Consider the following 17,807-nt stretch of genomic DNA (forward strand, 5'->3'; position numbering starts at 1 on the left):
TTTTTTTTTTTTTTTTTGAGGTAGAGTCTTTCTCTGTTGCCCAACCTGGAGTGTGTGGCATGATCTCCGCTCACCTCAGCCTCTGCCTCCCAGGTTCAAGCCATTCTCCTGCCTCAGCCTCCTGAATAGTTCTGATTACAGGCACGTGCCACTATGCTTAGCTAATTTTTGCATTTTTAGTAGAGACAGGGTTTTACCATGTTGCCCAGGCTAGTCTCAAATGCCTGACCTCATGTGATCTGCCCACCTTATCCTCCCAAAGTGCTGGGATTACAGGCATGAGCCAACATGCTCAGCCAATCTCTTCTTCATTAATGACTAAAGATAGAAATCTCGGGGCTTAAAATAATTAATTTTGTTATCTAACATATATTTAGTGACACTGATAAAACAAGACAGCTCATTTTCTGGATGATCACAGTTTGGAGTGGTCCTCAAGCAAGAGAAATATTACGATCAATATAAAACTGGAGAAGTTTGGGAGTTTCTTAATAAATTATGCATAAACTTACCAAATGACCCAAAAATTTTACACCTACATATTTACCTTCCAAAAATAAAAATACATGTTCACACAAAGACTTGTACATGAAATTTTATAGCAGCGTTATTCATAGCTAAAACTGGAAACAATCCAAATATTCATCAAATATTTGGACTGAATAAACAAAATGTAATATATTCATAAAATTCTATTTAACAATTAAAAGGACTGAACTAGTAATACAACATGGATGGATGAGTCTCATAAAAATTATGCTGAGTGAAAGAAGCCAGGTGCGGAAGACAACATGTCATGTATGTCCATTTATATTTAATTACCAGAAAACCAGAAAGTAGACCAGTGGTTGCCTAGAGCTAAGGGTGGGAACAGAGAGATTTACTATAAATGGGTAAAATGGAATGTTTTAGAGTAATGGAAATGTTCTGAATATGGATTACGATAGATTTAGTAAATTATATAAATGTAGCAACTTCTGTGAGTTTGAGCTATAAAATTATTGAGCTGTACACTTATAATGGGAATTTTATGATCTATAAATTATATCTCACTAAAGCTGTTAAAAATTATATGTGACAGTCACATATATTTTTTCCATATGCTCATGAAAATATTTGTTCCTTTTTTATGTTTGAAGTGCAATTTGGGAGTCCTATGAAAAAATTTTCTGGAATTATTAGTGTTTCCTTAAAAAATTATTTTCTGATTTATTTGGATTTTCTTGCACTTTAATAGGAAGATAGCATTTTTTCTGGATGAGATGTTAGAGACATTCTTGAGTATTAGATTGAGAGTGAATTTGGGATTCCTCAAAACATTTTACAGAGGAGAAAAATGAGGCTTAGAGAGGACAGCTGACCTAAAGTCAAACACAATTAAAGGCCAAGTTGATGTCAGAAACCCCCCTCTTTCTTCCACAACATATTATTAATAATATGAGATGCCCACAGTGGAGTTGAGGGCAAATGGCCTTTCTTAGAGCCTCCTGACATCTCATGGCCACTCAGCTTTAGTATATGAGGCCACTTGGCCACATTCTCAAGATAGTTCAGCCATTTCCCTCTAGTCCATGGAAGACTTTTGATGCTATGAAATCTCCAAATGAACAACTATATGCCATCAGTACAGGGTATTTATGAACTAAGCAAATTACAAATAATTCATGAAGATGCCAAATGTCTAAACAAAGATGGTGGATAAAACCATTGGTTCCAGTTTCATCTCATGTTTTTTATTTGCAAAACTTAAAAAAGATTTATTTAAGAAAGCTGTGTGATTTTTTGACAACGTTTTTACAAGATGGCAAAATTTTCATTTTTTATCATGAGTATTTTCAATTTGCTCCGTAGAACAATGTTTCACAGTAGAAATATGTAATCTTGCACATGCAGGATGTTTTGGTATTGGTAGAAGTAACATTTTCTGCTTTGTCCTGTAAATAATCATTCTGATTAAACAATCTCTATTCGGTCAACAGAATTTAATGAGTGCCCAAATTGGAGTTATCAAGAGAAGAAAAGAAAAAGAAGTATCAGTCCTTTTGGAAAATTACTCAGAGTAATATTAATTTAAATGATATATTTTCTATTTTTTGATACCTGATCACTCTGAGAATTGTAAGGACAGGATTTTAAAAATTAAAAACAGTTAAACTTATCTACTTTCACCTTCATGAAAATCATTCTTTGACATAAGAAAGTCAATATTACACTTCATTGTCAAAAGAGGCTCATGTCTGGCATTCTATCAGCTGGGAGTGAGTGGGAAAAGTGTCAGAGACCTTGAGTATCGGTGTCCAGTACTTAGCTTTTCAGTGAAGATGAAATCATTATATGATTTTATCTGTATTTACTATTAAGAATTTAGTTAAGTGTAGTAATTGTCTATTATAAATAGAAGAGTTGATAGTTTTGTTTCCCTGGTAAATAGCATTACATAAGAAATATACATATATTAGAAATATACATATATAATTTCACTTTTTCTTGGAAAAATTTTATTATAATATAATCAACATTTTAAAAATAGTACAATCAAAAGAGGCTGATTATGAAGACAACTGGAAGATATAAAAATGTTGGCTTTAATAACTATGTGAATACTACTGTGACAATAGCAACAAAAAGCTACTGATGCATGCAACAAAACATATATTGTCAAGACATTTTAAGTGCAAGAGGCCTTACATAAAACACTACATACTGTGTGATTTTATTTAATGGAAGAGTCTAGAACAGGCAAACTAATCTATGATAGTAAAATTAAGAACAATCGTTCCTGGGAGGACGTTGTGGGAATGAACTGGGAAGGGGCGTGAGGAAATTTTCTGGGTTGATGATGATATTATAAATCTTTATAAAGGTTTGGGTTACATAGATGTATGGCATGTGGGGAAAACAGTAATGTATAGTTAAGATTTATGTATTTCACTGTACCTAAATTTTATATCAAAAGAAAAATATAAATAAATATTAAACTTTAGTTAATGACATGCATACTGAAGTGTTTGGGGGTGAAGGGTACTGAAATTCAGTTGACATGGAAATTAATTAAAAATTAAGATGGATTGAATGGTGGACAGAGGGATGGAGATGAAATGTGTATGATTGATGAGTAAGACAGGAATCATTGACTTTTGTTTGCTACCTTATGGCTGTGCTCTGCACAATTCATGTGTTTTGTATGTTTAAAATTTTTTATAATAAAATGTTGGAAAATAACTCATCTTTGATTTTAAATCTCTAAATATATTGGTTAGATTTAAAGACACATAATTGACATTCAGAAGTTAGTAGTATTCCAGATACAACATTTTACCTCACGTGTCTGCAGAAATAGTTCTCAAAAACCCTAATTAACAGAATTTGTTCACAGACCAAAATATGTGTAAAAGTCTCATGATAGGAAACTTAACAGAGTTTTGAATGAAGTTTCTTTTCTCCATACTGTATTGAATATCTGTAAATGTCTTTCAAATGACATTGGGTCCATTCATTTTATTGTCGATGCACTGAATTTGAAAAGAGTAATGGTTCTCAAACTCAAGTATTGACCAGAATACCCATACAGCTTGTCAAAATACAGATTGCTGGCCCCAAAGTTTCTAATTCAATAGGTCTGGGATGGGGTCTGTGAATCTGTACTTCTCACAGGCTCCCAGATGATGCTGATTTTCTAATCCGGAGACCACACTTTCAGAGCCCTGGAATTGAGCCTAGCCCATCTTCCATCAAGAGCACTTCATACCATCACTTCTTACTTTAAAGAGCCACGGAATGCAAGCAAATCATCTCCATGAATTTTCATGAAAATAAGGAAAGAACAAAAAGAAGGGAAATGAGTCTTGTTAAGTTCCTTAGCCTATTGGGTTACTTTTCTGTGTATTAAAAAACAATAATGACTAAGAATCTACCATTTTTCCAAAGTGGTACAGAAAAAGTATTACAAAATAAATGTCAACACCTTGTATTTTTCTCCTTTCTTCCTTACCTGCTTTTGGTATATCTATCCTCATGGGATAAAAACTATTTTTTGTGACTAATTAAACAAAACTAAAGGGACGTTTTCTATATATATTCTTTCTTTTACCCCTTTTATCAGGTTCAGAATCCCTCAAAAAGTAGCGTTATTTCACTAATTGTGCTAATCATGCTACACTGAAACAACTGACTTATTCATCTACCCAATTTACTAGAATGTCCAGTCTTTGCAATCAGACATATCATGTTTGAATTTGTGTCACTAATGCCTACTACCTAGTAGTTAATGAAAGGAATAAAATAAAAAGCAGATAAGTAAAAATATGTTTGTCCCAAGGTAAATATAAATTTTATTTAGTTTTTTTGGTCAGTTGAAGTTAACCAAGTCACTGTCCCACTTACCTTACAGCAGATACCCACTTATGATCATTGATTGTGTGAGGTTGCCTCTCTCACCTTCCCCTTCCAAAAAAAAAAAAAAAACCTCAGCACACTTCAAACTTTAAAGAGTAATTTTAGCATAATCAGATCTAGGGAACGTGTGCAATTGACACCTGTGTATGTCTCAGAATGAGGTGTCTTCTTAAGAATGAGAGACTGCTGACTTAGAAAGTAGTCTTTGAAAAGTAATTTTCCTACTTGGCTGTTAGTTGGGTTACTAAGTAGGTAATGTAGTTATTGCTCCTTTGGTAAAACTATTAACCTTGCCAAATGGTGCTGAAATGTCCACATTGGCAGGTTCAGTCTGTCTCATTCAATCATCCAAATTCACCAGACGGTGAAGCATTGGACTGAGGAATCAAAGCACTGGGAATTCTGACCAAGGTGGAAACTCTGGTTGTTTTAACTGAATTGGAACTCACTTGTGCAAACAGCTGGGCAAACAGATAAAAAGTGCCCCATTAGGAAGAGAAGATTTTCCCCCTTGAACTTTTTGTAAAGTGACATTTCTTTCTAAATTCGAAAGTAACTATCCTCTAGGTATTTGGTGACCAAAATGTCCTAATAAAAAGCTCACTACTTGACTCCTAGGAATTATCTTTATCTATTTTATCATTTTTATTGGATCTATGGGTATTGCTTAGGTGTGGCTTTGTGAAGGGAGTGCTCCAGGTGAACTGAGACTTTTAATATCCGGAACTCTGAGAGCACATGTTGCATGTGGGAGCATGTCTTCCAGCTGGCAGACTTAAAACAAGGCATCTTGGAGAGGGAACGTGCTGTTCTGTTTGCCCTGGAGCAGAGGTCATGGAATGCTGTCATTTGAGCTTCTTGCTAGCATGTGTTCATGTATAAGTAAAGTCAAGTTTTGATTTTTTAAAAAAGCCCCCATTCTTTGGCACTGAGGCAGCTATCTATGTGGCTTATCAGACTTTTACCACAGCTTTTATTCTGCACATTTTTTAAAGGTAATTATTCTTTGGATTTATACAAATCTTCCTTTATTTAATAATTGTAATCAGAATTTTTTCTTGTGTTTTCTGATTTGTGTTTATAGAACACAAATAGGGATGCCTTCTGTCCACCTCTAAATCTGTGTGCTATTAATTTACTGAAGTCCAGAATAGCTTTTCCTCTATATTCTTATTTAAATTCCCAACTCATCATACGGAATATATGTAATTTCCTTTGTAAATGAGGGATTACTGTGTCCAAAGTGTTTGTAGCTGAGTTCCTATCTAGCCTGCACCAGGCATCCTACTAGTATCCCTAATTACCAGTAACAGCAGAATTCGGAGGCAGGGAAGATAAAAATGAAAGGCGTGCAGTAAGAAGGGCAGGATGGGTGGGATGGCTTGAGGCGTATGAGGAAAGGTCGGGATGGTAGGTTGGTTACCCTTGTCAAATCTTTCATTTGTGTAAGTAGCAACTATTTTTGCATGGCCTTTGTGAATGTGGCTAATGTATATAGTCACAAAAGATGGTTTGAATGGTGCCATAATAAAGATGATAAAATAGATAAAATAGATAAAGATGATAAAAAGATGGTTTGAATGAGTTTTGCATTGCATAACCTGAACAACTGTCAGCGACAGTCCTCTTTCTGGAAGACATGTTTTAGAGCAGCTGTATGTTCACTGCCCACTAGTTCTTTGTAAGCACTCGGAAATTCCATACTGGGACCTAGTAAAACTCCATTCCCAAAGAGTTGGGAAGACAGTGATGGAGAATCTGGGATTTTGAGAAAAGATTCCAGCCTGGAGATCAGAGAGCTGAGATAAAATGAGATATATGGAATTGGTAGTTGGAATATAAGAACTTTAAATTCAGAAAGGATTTGCCTAACAATTATTCTGTGTTTCTGATTACAATTCTGCACACACACACATGCATGCACAGGCACACGTGCATGCACACACATACGCACCCACCAACAATGTCCACCACCACCAAAGCAGTTTAATTCCTTCTACCTACTTTGTTCTTTCATACCATCAACCACTGCAGGAGGGGCCATGACTTTGTTCATCTCTATAACCACCTTACACCAACTCTCCTTCTGATGGAAGGTCATGTAAGCATCTTGCTGTTTCAGCACTGATGAAAACAGTTTTAATACTGTCCAATATTACTTAATTGATAATGTCATTTAATTTTCATTTTCCTTAAAGTATTTAGTTGAAGCTGCCATGGTTTTTTGTTATGAAAATTTCCACCGGCATCACTGACTTTCAGCTTGTCTTTGATAAGAAAAAGTCATTTTATGGACTAACACACAAGACTACACATATCTATATAAGGATCAGGAACAACTGAAGATACTTGTATAATTGCCTCCGGCCACTCTCTTCACAGTGACTCTTCACTGTCACAGGAAAATTACTGAAACTCCATGGTTTTTGCCTTTTAATACCTTTCCTTGGATCTTGGTTGCAGGACAGGAGGAGTCATTTGAACAGAAAACCTATGCTATGTGATCCCTTTTTGACTCCCTAAGAATTAAAGAAAATGCTAAATTATTGCCAATCCCTGTGTTTGCTTGTTTGCATTTTTTTTTTTTTTTAACTTTTAGGTTCAGGGGTGCATGTGCAGGTTTGTTATACGGGGAAACTCATGTCAGAGGAGTTTGTTGTACAGATTAATTTGTCACTCAGGTACTAGCCTAGTACCCAATGGTTATTTTTTCTGATCCTCTCCCTCCTCCCATCCTCCTCCTTCAAGTAGGCACCAGTGTGTGTTGTTCCCTTCTTTGTGTCCCTATGTTCTCATCATTTAGTCCCCACTTATAAGTGAGAATGTGCGGTATTTGGTTTTCTGTTCTTGTGTTCATTTACCAAGGATAATGGCCTCCAGCTCTATGTATGTTCCCACAAAGGACTTTCTCTTGTTCTTTTTTAAGATTATGGTTTGTATATCTTAGCATTAAAGTTTAATACAATCTATGTCATATACTATGATTTTTGGAAGCTTCTGACAGTAACTGCTCTGCTTAATACATAAACTTGAGATGTGACATCTTGACAGCTCCTTAATAAGCTGATGTGACCACAAAGGCATTGGAATGTTTTCTACTTGTAACCCACTGTCAGAGAAGAGCATAGATATGTTTGAAACTTAGCATTGTCAGTTCTTAGAGCATAATAATTTCTGAAAGGACTGGCTAACTTTATGTATGCTGAGTGGTGAATATTAATATTAGACACTGTTAAAACTAATTCTGCCAGTGCTGTAAGATGTTTGAATGACCTTCCATCACGAGAGTCTGTATAGGGTGGTTACAGAGATGAGGAAAGTCATAGCCCATTCTACAGCAGCATAATGGCATGCCAGACAAGAGATTCAACTATGTTGTGTATGTAGGTAATTTCTTCTGTTTTACTGCTAAGCGATATCTCACTGTAGGGATGAGCTATAAATATTTATCCGTTAAACTGTTGATGGACATTTGGGTTTGTTTCTAGTTTGGCACTGCTTTAAATATTTGCACACAAGTTTTTGCACATACTTGTGTCTTCATTTCTCCCAAGTAAATACCTAGGAATGAAATTAATAGGTTATTAGCTAACTGGCAAGCATTTGCCCAAGAGGTTAGACCATTTAAAATTTACACTCAAAATTTATGAGAGTTCCAGATGTACTACAGTTTCCCTAACACTTGGGATTAACAGTCTTTAATTTCAGCCATTCTTATGTATAATATTTCACTGTGGTTTTAATTTGCATTTCCCTAATGACTCAGGATGTTAACCAAAAGTTGGTAAACTATGACCTGCAGGCCAAATCCAGCCCACTGCCTATTTTTAGAAATATCGCTCTATTGGCAAACAATTTCAAAAGCTAGTAGAAGACAAGGAATGATAAGATCAGAGCAGAAATGAAGGAGACAGAGACACGAAAAACCCTTTAAAAAATCAGTGAATCCAGGAGCTGGTTTTTTGAAAGATCAACAAAATAGATAGACCACTAGCCAGACTAACAAAGATGAAAAGAGAGAAGAATCAAATAGATGCAATAAAAAATGGTAAAGGGGATGTTACCACCAATCCCACAGAAATAAAAACTACCATCAGAGAATATTATAAACACCTCTGTGCAAATAAACTAGAAAATCTAGAAGAAATGGGTAAATTCCTGGACACATAACCCTCCCAAGACTAAACCAGGAAGAAGCTGAATCCCTGAATAGACCAATAACAAGTTCTGAAATTGAGGCAGCAATTAATAGCCTAACAACCAAAAAAAAAAAAAAAGTCCAGGACCAGACAGATTCACAGCCAAATTCTACCAGAGGTACAAAGAGGAGCTGGTACCACTACTTCTGAAACTCTTCAAAACAATCGAAGAAGAGGGATTTCTCCCTAACTCATTTTATGAGGCCAGCATCATCCTGATACCAAAACCTGGCAGAGATACACACAAAAAAGAAAATTTCAGGCCAATATCCCTGATGAACATCAATGCAAAATTCCTCAATAAAATACTGGCAAGCTGAATCCAGCAGCACATCAAAAAGCTTATCCACCACTATCAAGTCAGCTTCATCCCTGGGATGCAAGGCTGGTTCAACATATGCAAATCAATAAATATAATCCAGCATATAAACAGAACCAAAGACAAAAACCACATGATTATCTCAAAAGATGCAGAAAAGGCCTTCAACAAAATTCAATAGCCCTTCATGCAAAAATCTCTCAATAAGCTAGGCATTGATGGAATGTATCTCAAAATAATAAGAGCTATTTATGGCAAACTCACAGCCAATATCATACTTAATGTGCAAAAACTGGAAGCATTCCCTTTGAAAACTGGCACAAGACAAGGATGCCCTCTCTCCCACTCCTGTTCAACATAGTATTGGAAGTTCTGGCCAGGGCAATCAGGCAAGAGAAATAAATAAAGGGTATTCGAGTAGGAAAAGAGGAAGTCAAATTGTCTCTGTTTGCAGATAACATGATTGTACATTTAGAAAACCCCATTGTCTCAGCCCAAAATCTCCTTAAGCTGATAAGCAACTTCAGCAAAGTCTCAGGATACAAAATCAATGTGCAAAAATCACAAGCATTCCTATACACCAAGAACAGATAAACAGAGAGCCAAATCATGAGTGAACTCCCATTCACAATTGCTACAAAGAGAATAAAACACCTAGGAATCCAACTTACAAGGGATGTGAAGGACCTCTTCAAGGAGAACTACAAACCACTGCTCAAGAAAATAAGAGAGGACACAAACAAATGGAAAAACCTTCCATGCTCATGGATAGGAAGAATCCATATCATGAAAATGGCCATACTGCCCAAAATAGTTTATAGATTTAATGCTATCCCGATCAAACTACTATTGACTTTCTTCACAGAAATGGAAAAAACTACTTTCAATTTCATATTGAATAAAAAAAGAGCCAGTATAGCCAAGACAATCCTAAGCAGAAAGAAGAAAGCTGGAGGTATCACACTACTTGACTTCAAACTATACTAAAATGCTACAGGAACAAAAGCATCATGGTACCATAACAGAGATATAGACCAATGGAACAGAACAGAGACCTCAGAAATAATACCACACATCTACAACCATCTGATCTTTGACAAACCTGACAAAAACAAGGAATGGGGAAAGGATTCCCTATTTAATAAATGGTGCTGGGAAAACTGGCTAGCCTTCTGCAGAAAGCTGAAACTGGATCCCTTCCTTACATCTTATACAAAAATTAACTCAAGATGGATTAAAGACTTAAACGTAAGACCTAAAACCATAGAAACCCTAGAAGAAAACCTAGGCAATGCCATTCAGGACATAGGCATGGGCAAAGACTTTGTATCTAAAACACCGAAAGCAATGGCAATAAAAGCCAAAATAGACAAATCGGATGTGATTAAACTAAAGAGCTTCTGCACAGCAAAAGAAACTATCATCAGAGTGAACAGGCAACCTACAGAATGGGAGAAAATTTTTGTGATCTATCCATCTGACAAAGGGTTAATACCCAGAATCTACAAAGAACTTAAACAGATTTACAAGAAAACAACCCCATCAAAAAGTGGGCAAAGGATATGAACAGACACTTCTCAAAAGAAGACATTTATGCAGCCGACAAACATGAAAAAATGCTCATCATCAATGGTCATTAGAGAAATGCAAATCAAAACCACAATGAGATACCATCTCATACCAGTGAGAATGGCGATCATTAAAAAGTCAGGAAACAACAGATGCTGGAGAGGATGTGGAGAAATGGGAACACTTTTACACTGTTGGTGGGAGTGTAAATTAGTTCAACCATTGTGGAAGACAGTGTGGCGATTCCTCAAGGATCTAGAACTAGAAATGCCATTTGACCCAGCAATCCCATTACTGGGTATATACCCAAAGGATTATAAATCATTCTACTATAAAGACACATACATACATATGTTTATTGCAGCACTGTTCACAATAGCAAAGACTTGGAACCAACCCAAATGCCCATCAATGATAGACTGGATAAAGAAAACGTGGCACATATATACCATGGAATACTATGCAGCCATAAAAAAGGATGAGTTCATGTCCTTTGTAGGGACATGGGTGATGCTGGAAACCATCATTCTCAACAAACTAATGCAAGAACAGGAAACCAGACACTGCATGTTCTCACTCATAAGTGGGAGTTGAACAATGAGAACACATGCACACAAGGGGAACATCACACACCAGGGCCTGTTGGGGGCTGGGGGCCTGGGGGAGGGGTAGCATTAGGAGAAACACCTAATGTAGATGATGGGTTGATGGGTGCGGCAAACCACCATGGCACGTGTATACTTATGTAACAAACATGCACGTTCTGCATATGTACCCCAGAACTGAAAGTATCATTTAAAAAATTATTATTGGATTAAAACAAAAAAAAATCACTCTATTGGAACTTAGCCATGTGCATTTGTTTGTGTGATGTCTATAGCTGCTTATGTGCTATGATGGCAGAGTTGAATGGTTGTGGTACAGGACATCCAACAAACCTAAAATATTTACTATCTGACCCCTTACAGACAATATCTCCCAAACCCAGCTATTGGGCATTTTTTCATGTGCTTCTTGGCTATCCTATGTCTCCTTTAATGAGGAATCTATTTAAATTTTTTGTTATTTTTTCATGTGTATTTCTTTCTTCTTATTGAATAGAAAGAATTATTTGTTGTACATAAATACAAGTCCTTCAATAGATGTATGTATTGCAAATATTTTCTCCCAGTGGGTCGCTTGCCTTTTTTTTCTTGTTAGTTCTTTTAAAATTCAAAACTTTAAAAATTTGACCCAGTCCAATTTATCAGTTTTTAAAATCTGTGCTTCGTATGCCATATCTCAACTGACAGGAATTGACTTTATTATTTTGATATCTTAGAAAATTTGACTTTGTATAATGAAATAAGTAGCTGAGTAAGTATAGAGGTTGGAACTGTATGTGAAAATTGTGCAATAAAAAAAGAACACACTATGGATAAGAATAGGGTTATGCATTTAATCCTGAAATGATGTTATTATTTTATTGACATCAGTATTATAGCTATTCTTTTACTTAGTATCTTATGGAAATTAATATGGTACCTCATCTGTTTTAAGTCCGTATGTGCTATTTAGAATAATCTTAATTTCTTTGTTAGTGTCTGCCACATTGAAAACAAAATAATAATTGTTGCTACACTAATAAGTATTATTTACTTTTAGAAAAGCGCTTTAATATTTGCAACTTTTCTCTTGAAGTAATTTTATTATGTTGACCAACTTGATATCCACAATTTAAACCACATTCTGAAATATTTTTGAGAATGTAAGATAACCTTATGAAATATTAGATATGAAAGAATTCCTCCTGCTAAATGGATTATAATGATGATTCCTTTCTCTCCCGTCAGCAACTGGATGGCCATGATAGTTTAGCTTGTCTCACTAAGTACCATGTATTAAGGCTGTGTTCCCTAATAACTCCCTATTAGGGCTATGTGTCTTTTTGGTAAAACAATTTTTATTCCTTTGGATATATACCCAGTAATGGGATTGCTGGGTTGAATGACAGTTGTGTTTTAAGTTCTTTGAAAAATCTCCCAACTGCCTTCCACGATGGCTGAACTAATTTACATTCCCACTAGCAGCGTGTAAACATTCCCTTTACTCCACAACTTCACCAGCATCTGTTATCTTCTGACTTTTTAATAATAGCCATTCTGATGGTGTGAGATGATGTCTCATTGTGGTTTTGATGTGCATTTCTGCAATAATGAGTGATGTTGGGAACTTTTTCATGTGCTTGTTGGCCACATGTATGTCTTCTTTTGAGAAGTGTCTGTTCCTATTCTTTGCCTGTTTTTTAAAATGGGGTTATTTGGTTTTTCTGCTTGTTGATTTGTTCAAGTTTCTTATAGATTCTGGATATTAGACCTTTGTCAGATGAGTAGTTTGCAAATATTTTCTCCTTTTCTATAGGCTGTCTGTTTACTCTGTTGATAGTTTCATTTGCTGTGCAGAAGCTCTTTAGTTTAATTAAGTCCCACTTCTCCATTTTTGTTTTTGTTTGGGAGACTTTGTCATGAAATCTTTGCCAAGGCCTGTGTCCAGAATGATACGCCCTAGATTTTCTTCTGAAGTTTTTATAGTTTTAGGTTTTACATTTGTCTTTAATCCATCTTGAGTTGATTTTTATATATGGTGAAAGGAAGGTATCCAGTTTCAATCTTCTGCATATGGCTAACCATTATCCCACTCCATTTACTGAATAGGGAGTCCTTTCCCTATTGCTTGTTTTTGTCAGCTTTGTTGAAAATCAGATTGTTGTAGGTGTGTGGCCTTATTTCTGGGCTCTCTAACCTGTTATATTGGCCTATGTGTCTGTTTTTGTGCTAGTACCATGCCGTTTTGGTTACTATGGTCCTATCGTATAGTTTGAAGGCAAGTAGTTTGATGCCTCTAGCTTTGTTCTTTTTGTTTAGAGTTGCTTTGGCTACTTGGGCTCTTTTGTGGTTTCATATGAATTTTAGAATAGCTTTTTCTAATTCTGTGAAAAAAAAATGTCATTCATAGTTTGATAGGAAGAACATTGAATCTGTACATTGCTGTGGGCAGTATGGTCATTTTACAAATATTGATTCTTCCTATCCATGAGCATGAAATGTTTTCCATTTTTTGTGTCATCTTTGATTTCTTTCAGCAGTGTTTCGTAATTCTTGTTGTAGAGATCTTTTACCTCCACAGTTAGCTGTATTCCTAGGTGGTTTTTTCTTTTTGTGGCTATTGTGAATGGTATTGTATTCTTGATTTGGCCCTTTGTTTGGACATTATTGATATATAGAAATGCTACTAATTTTTGTCCATTGATTTTGTATCCTGAAACTTTGCTGAAGTTGTTTAACATTTCTAGTAGCCTTTGGGCAGAGACTACAGGATTTTCTAGGTACAGAATTATGTTATCTGCAGAGAAACAGTTTGACTTCCTCTCTTCCTATTTGTATGTCTTTTATTTCTTTCTCTTGCTTTCTGTTTCCTGATTGCTCTAGCTGAGACTTCCAGTACTATGTTGAATAGGAATGGTGAGAGTGGGCATCCCTGGCTTGTGCCAGTTCTCAGAGAAAATGCTTCCAGCTTTTGAATGTTCAGCATGATGTTGGCTGTGGGTTTGTCATAGATGGCTCTTATTATTTTGAGCTATGTTCCTTCAATGCCTAGTTTGTTGAAGAGTTTTAACATGGAGAGATGTTGTATCAAAAGCCTTTTCTGCATTTATTGAGATGATCGGGCAGTTTTTGTTTTTAGTTCTGTTTATGTGATGAATCACATTTATTAATTTGCATGTGTTAAGCCAACCTTACATCTCAGAAATAAAGCCTACTTGATCATGGCAAATTAGCTTTTTGATGTGCAACTGGATTGATTTACTAGTATTTTGTTGAGGATTTTTGCATCTGTGTTCATCAGGGATATTGGCCTGAAGTTTTCTTTTTTCATTGTGTTTCTGCCAAGTTTTGGTATTAGAATGATACTGGCCTCATAGCATGAGTTATGGAGGAGTCCCTCCTCCTCAATTTTTTGGGGAATAATTTCAGTAGGATTGATACCAGCTTATCTTTATAGGCAGAATTTGGATGTGAATCTCTCTGTCTCAGGGCCTTTTCAGGTTGGTAGGCTTTTTGTTACTGATTCAATTTTATAACTCATTAATGTATTCAGGGTTTCAATTTCTTCCTGGTTCAATCTTGGGAGGTTGTATGGTTCCAGTAATTTATCCATTTATTCTAGGTTTTCTAGTTTGTGTGCATAGAGGTATTTGTAATAGTCTCTGAGGGTTTTCTTGTATTTCTGTGGGATCAGTGGTAATGCCACCTTTGTCATTTCTGAGAAAGACTTTTTTTAAAAGAATTTCACAACATTCTTTGAAATATTAACAGATGCACTAAGGTGTTGCAAACGGAGGATTAGAACCCACCATCGTAGATCCAAGATTCTACTTTGCAAACATGCAGTTTTTTGTCTAAGACCTACTAGTGTTACTTTCTCAAAATGTTCACATTCTGTTTTTTTCTCACTCCTGTTGACATATGCTTTGTTCCTCATATAAGGTGCAATAAAACGTTCTTCCAGTTGTCTTATTTCTCTGTACTCCTCGGCTCTTCTGGTGACATATATACCATTTTTACTTATAGATGTTGTACTAGTTAAGCTTGTATGATGTGGTATTATTTTCTATGATCTCTACCTTAAGGCACTCACCAGAGGTCTTTATACTAACTGTTGAAAGATAACTGTCATTATATGACTAGTATTCCAAACTATTAAACCAGAATTACACTAAAAATAAATGTATTATCAAAGATTAAACATTAGCATAGAATGTACATAGGCATACCTCAAATTATTGGAGAAATTGTCCAAGAGTGTAAAATATCATTTAATACTCATCTAAACATTCATTCAAAGGAACACTTGAACTTATTTATACTGAAGGAAAAAAAACTTGCTTAACCTTTTTGCTGACACTGAAAGGGTCAATTTGGTAATAACTGAGTAAGTCAAGACACGTAGGCAAGGCAAACCAAAGATAGAGGGAATCCATACTGGGTGGACAACCTGAGCAAAGGTGTAGGGCCAAAGCTTCATATGCGTTGCAGAATGTGAGAGGATTGTAAGGGTCAAAAACAAATGAGAAATGTTGAAAAGTAATAAGAGAAGAAGTAATATGTGGTAAGATAATGAAGACATTTGAGTTACTAGCTCTGAAAAAAGAACTCAGTGTTAAAATTAAGTTTGTGATGCTGTATTGAGGTGAGATTTGTCTGTATTTTTCTTTTTCAGAACATTTTAAGTTTAGCTCAAGAGAGTAGTATGAACTGAAATTTCAGAAAAAGTAGAACAGCTAAATGCCAATTCATTTGAATAGTTATATGATGCCGATGTATTTGTGGATATACATTGTTAGCAAAAGGGAGAGGGACTGGAGTCATGAGAAGTCCTGTGCATAGGAGGTGGATTACTTCCACTTTGTTTGGAAAAATGGAACAACTTTCCTTGTTCTCATCTGATGTAGCCATCTTTTCCACTTTCCCATGGAAGAAATAATGTGATTCATCAGGCCAGAGTCCATGAGCAAAGGTCTAACGTGATGATGATGCTGTGACTCTTGGCTCTTTGTCAAATATGAATGCAGCCTATGTGTACTAAGATTTGTTCAATGCTCCTTCCCAACTAAGCGTTGGAAATAAGCTGGTTGTGTTTGGATTCGTTGTGAGACTTGATAGCCTTCTAAGGTAACAGAATATGTGTTCGATTTACATTGGTTCCATTCTACTGAGCAGGATGAAGTAACGAGTTAATCTAGGCACATTATTAAAAAGGGAAAAAATTGACTTTGACAAAATCTGTGTTTTATCTGAAGTATAAATCATCTCATCAAAACCTGGCAAAGTTCACACAAAACACTAGCAGTTGGCACCCCAACTTGAGCATTATGATCTGGGGTGTGGTCACTCCTTACTCTTTTGGACAGTTACAAAGTTCTCAATGAAAAGGGAGCAGTGCGGTCCAGCCTAGCGAGAACCCAAGATCTAGTTTTGACCCTACTTTTAACGTGCTGGGTGCCTCAATTTCCTCATTTGGAGGAATTATACTAGCTGATTTGTAAGGTTTGTAAGGTCCCTTTTCAGATTTTGGACAGGCCACTCAGTATCTCTGGGTTTTAATTTCGCCACAGTGTAACAATAGCAGTCTGAGATTCAGGAAGTTTATAAAAATGTCATCAAGTTCTTGGAAAGTAAAAAGTACTATGCACATACATTCAAACTATAGCCTTAGCTGCTGAGGTATGAATAATCCTCACAACCTAGTATCCAAGAAAGGGTTATTTTTCTTTTTCCAAAGGCCTAATTGCATCATTTTCTGTGGTTAGATTGAGGCTGTGCAGGCTGATTTTGGGTGGCATAGAATAAATTCAGTGTGACGATGTTGGGGAGCACATGCTGTACAAAAGTGATGATTGGTATTTGTACAGGCTAAGTCTTTGATTAATGAGAAATAGAATGTGAATTATTAAGTTGGTAAATTCAGTCTTTTCAATAGTCAAAATGTTTTTTAAATATTAAATCTTTGGAGAATAAAGAAAAAACATAATTCAGGTTCACAATCCTTTATCTAAAACCCCGGGGCCAGACATGTTTTGGAATTCAGAAATTTGGAGAGGAGGGTTAGAAAATAACTAGGATGCCAAGATTATATATTACATAACTTCTTCAGTGGGGTCTTGATCAACACCATTTAACTGAACACATTTCTTCAAAGAAACACGTGAATAGTCACCCTAGTGGATTAAATGAAGATTGAATGGCCTCAGGATGGTTCTGACTGGGATATGTTGCCAGATGAGTTTGAGACAAACTTCCAAAAAAAAAAAAAAAAAAAAGACCAAAAAAAAAAAAAAAACTACAAAGTTTTTTGGTTTCTGAATCATGGCTAAAGAACTGTGGACCTGTATTAATAAGCACTTGTTGAGCAATTACTATGTGCCAGCTTTAAGGTTGTGCCATTTACATAACTGATATGATTTGACTCTATCTCAATCTCATGTTGAATTGTAATCCCTAGTGTTGGAGGTAAGGCCTGGTGGGAGGTGATTGGATCACAAGGGTGGTGTCTGATGGTTTAGCACCCTCCCCCTAGTGCTGTCTTGTGATAGAGTTCGCACAGATCTGGTTGTTTAAAAGTGTGTGGCACCTTCCCCTTCTCTCTCTTCCTCCTGCTCTGGCCATGGAAGACTTGCCTGCTTCCCTTTCACCTTCTGCCATGAAAGTTCCCTGCAGCCTCCCCAGCCATGCTTCCTGTACAGCCTTAGGAACCATAAGTCAATTAAACCTCTTTTCCTGATAAAT

At 36.0% G+C, this 17,807-nt stretch overlaps 1 protein-coding gene across 50 annotated transcripts in view; it reads left to right on the forward strand.

Moving 5' to 3' along the window:
* The window catches only part of ABI3BP (ABI family member 3 binding protein), a 244,211-nt gene that overhangs the window by 47,105 nt on the left and 179,299 nt on the right, over positions 1 to 17,807 (forward strand). The window lies entirely within an intron of this gene.

This window comes from Macaca fascicularis, chromosome 2 (genome assembly GCF_037993035.2).
Source record: "Macaca fascicularis isolate 582-1 chromosome 2, T2T-MFA8v1.1".
In the NCBI taxonomy this organism is placed as follows: domain Eukaryota; kingdom Metazoa; phylum Chordata; class Mammalia; order Primates; family Cercopithecidae; genus Macaca; species Macaca fascicularis.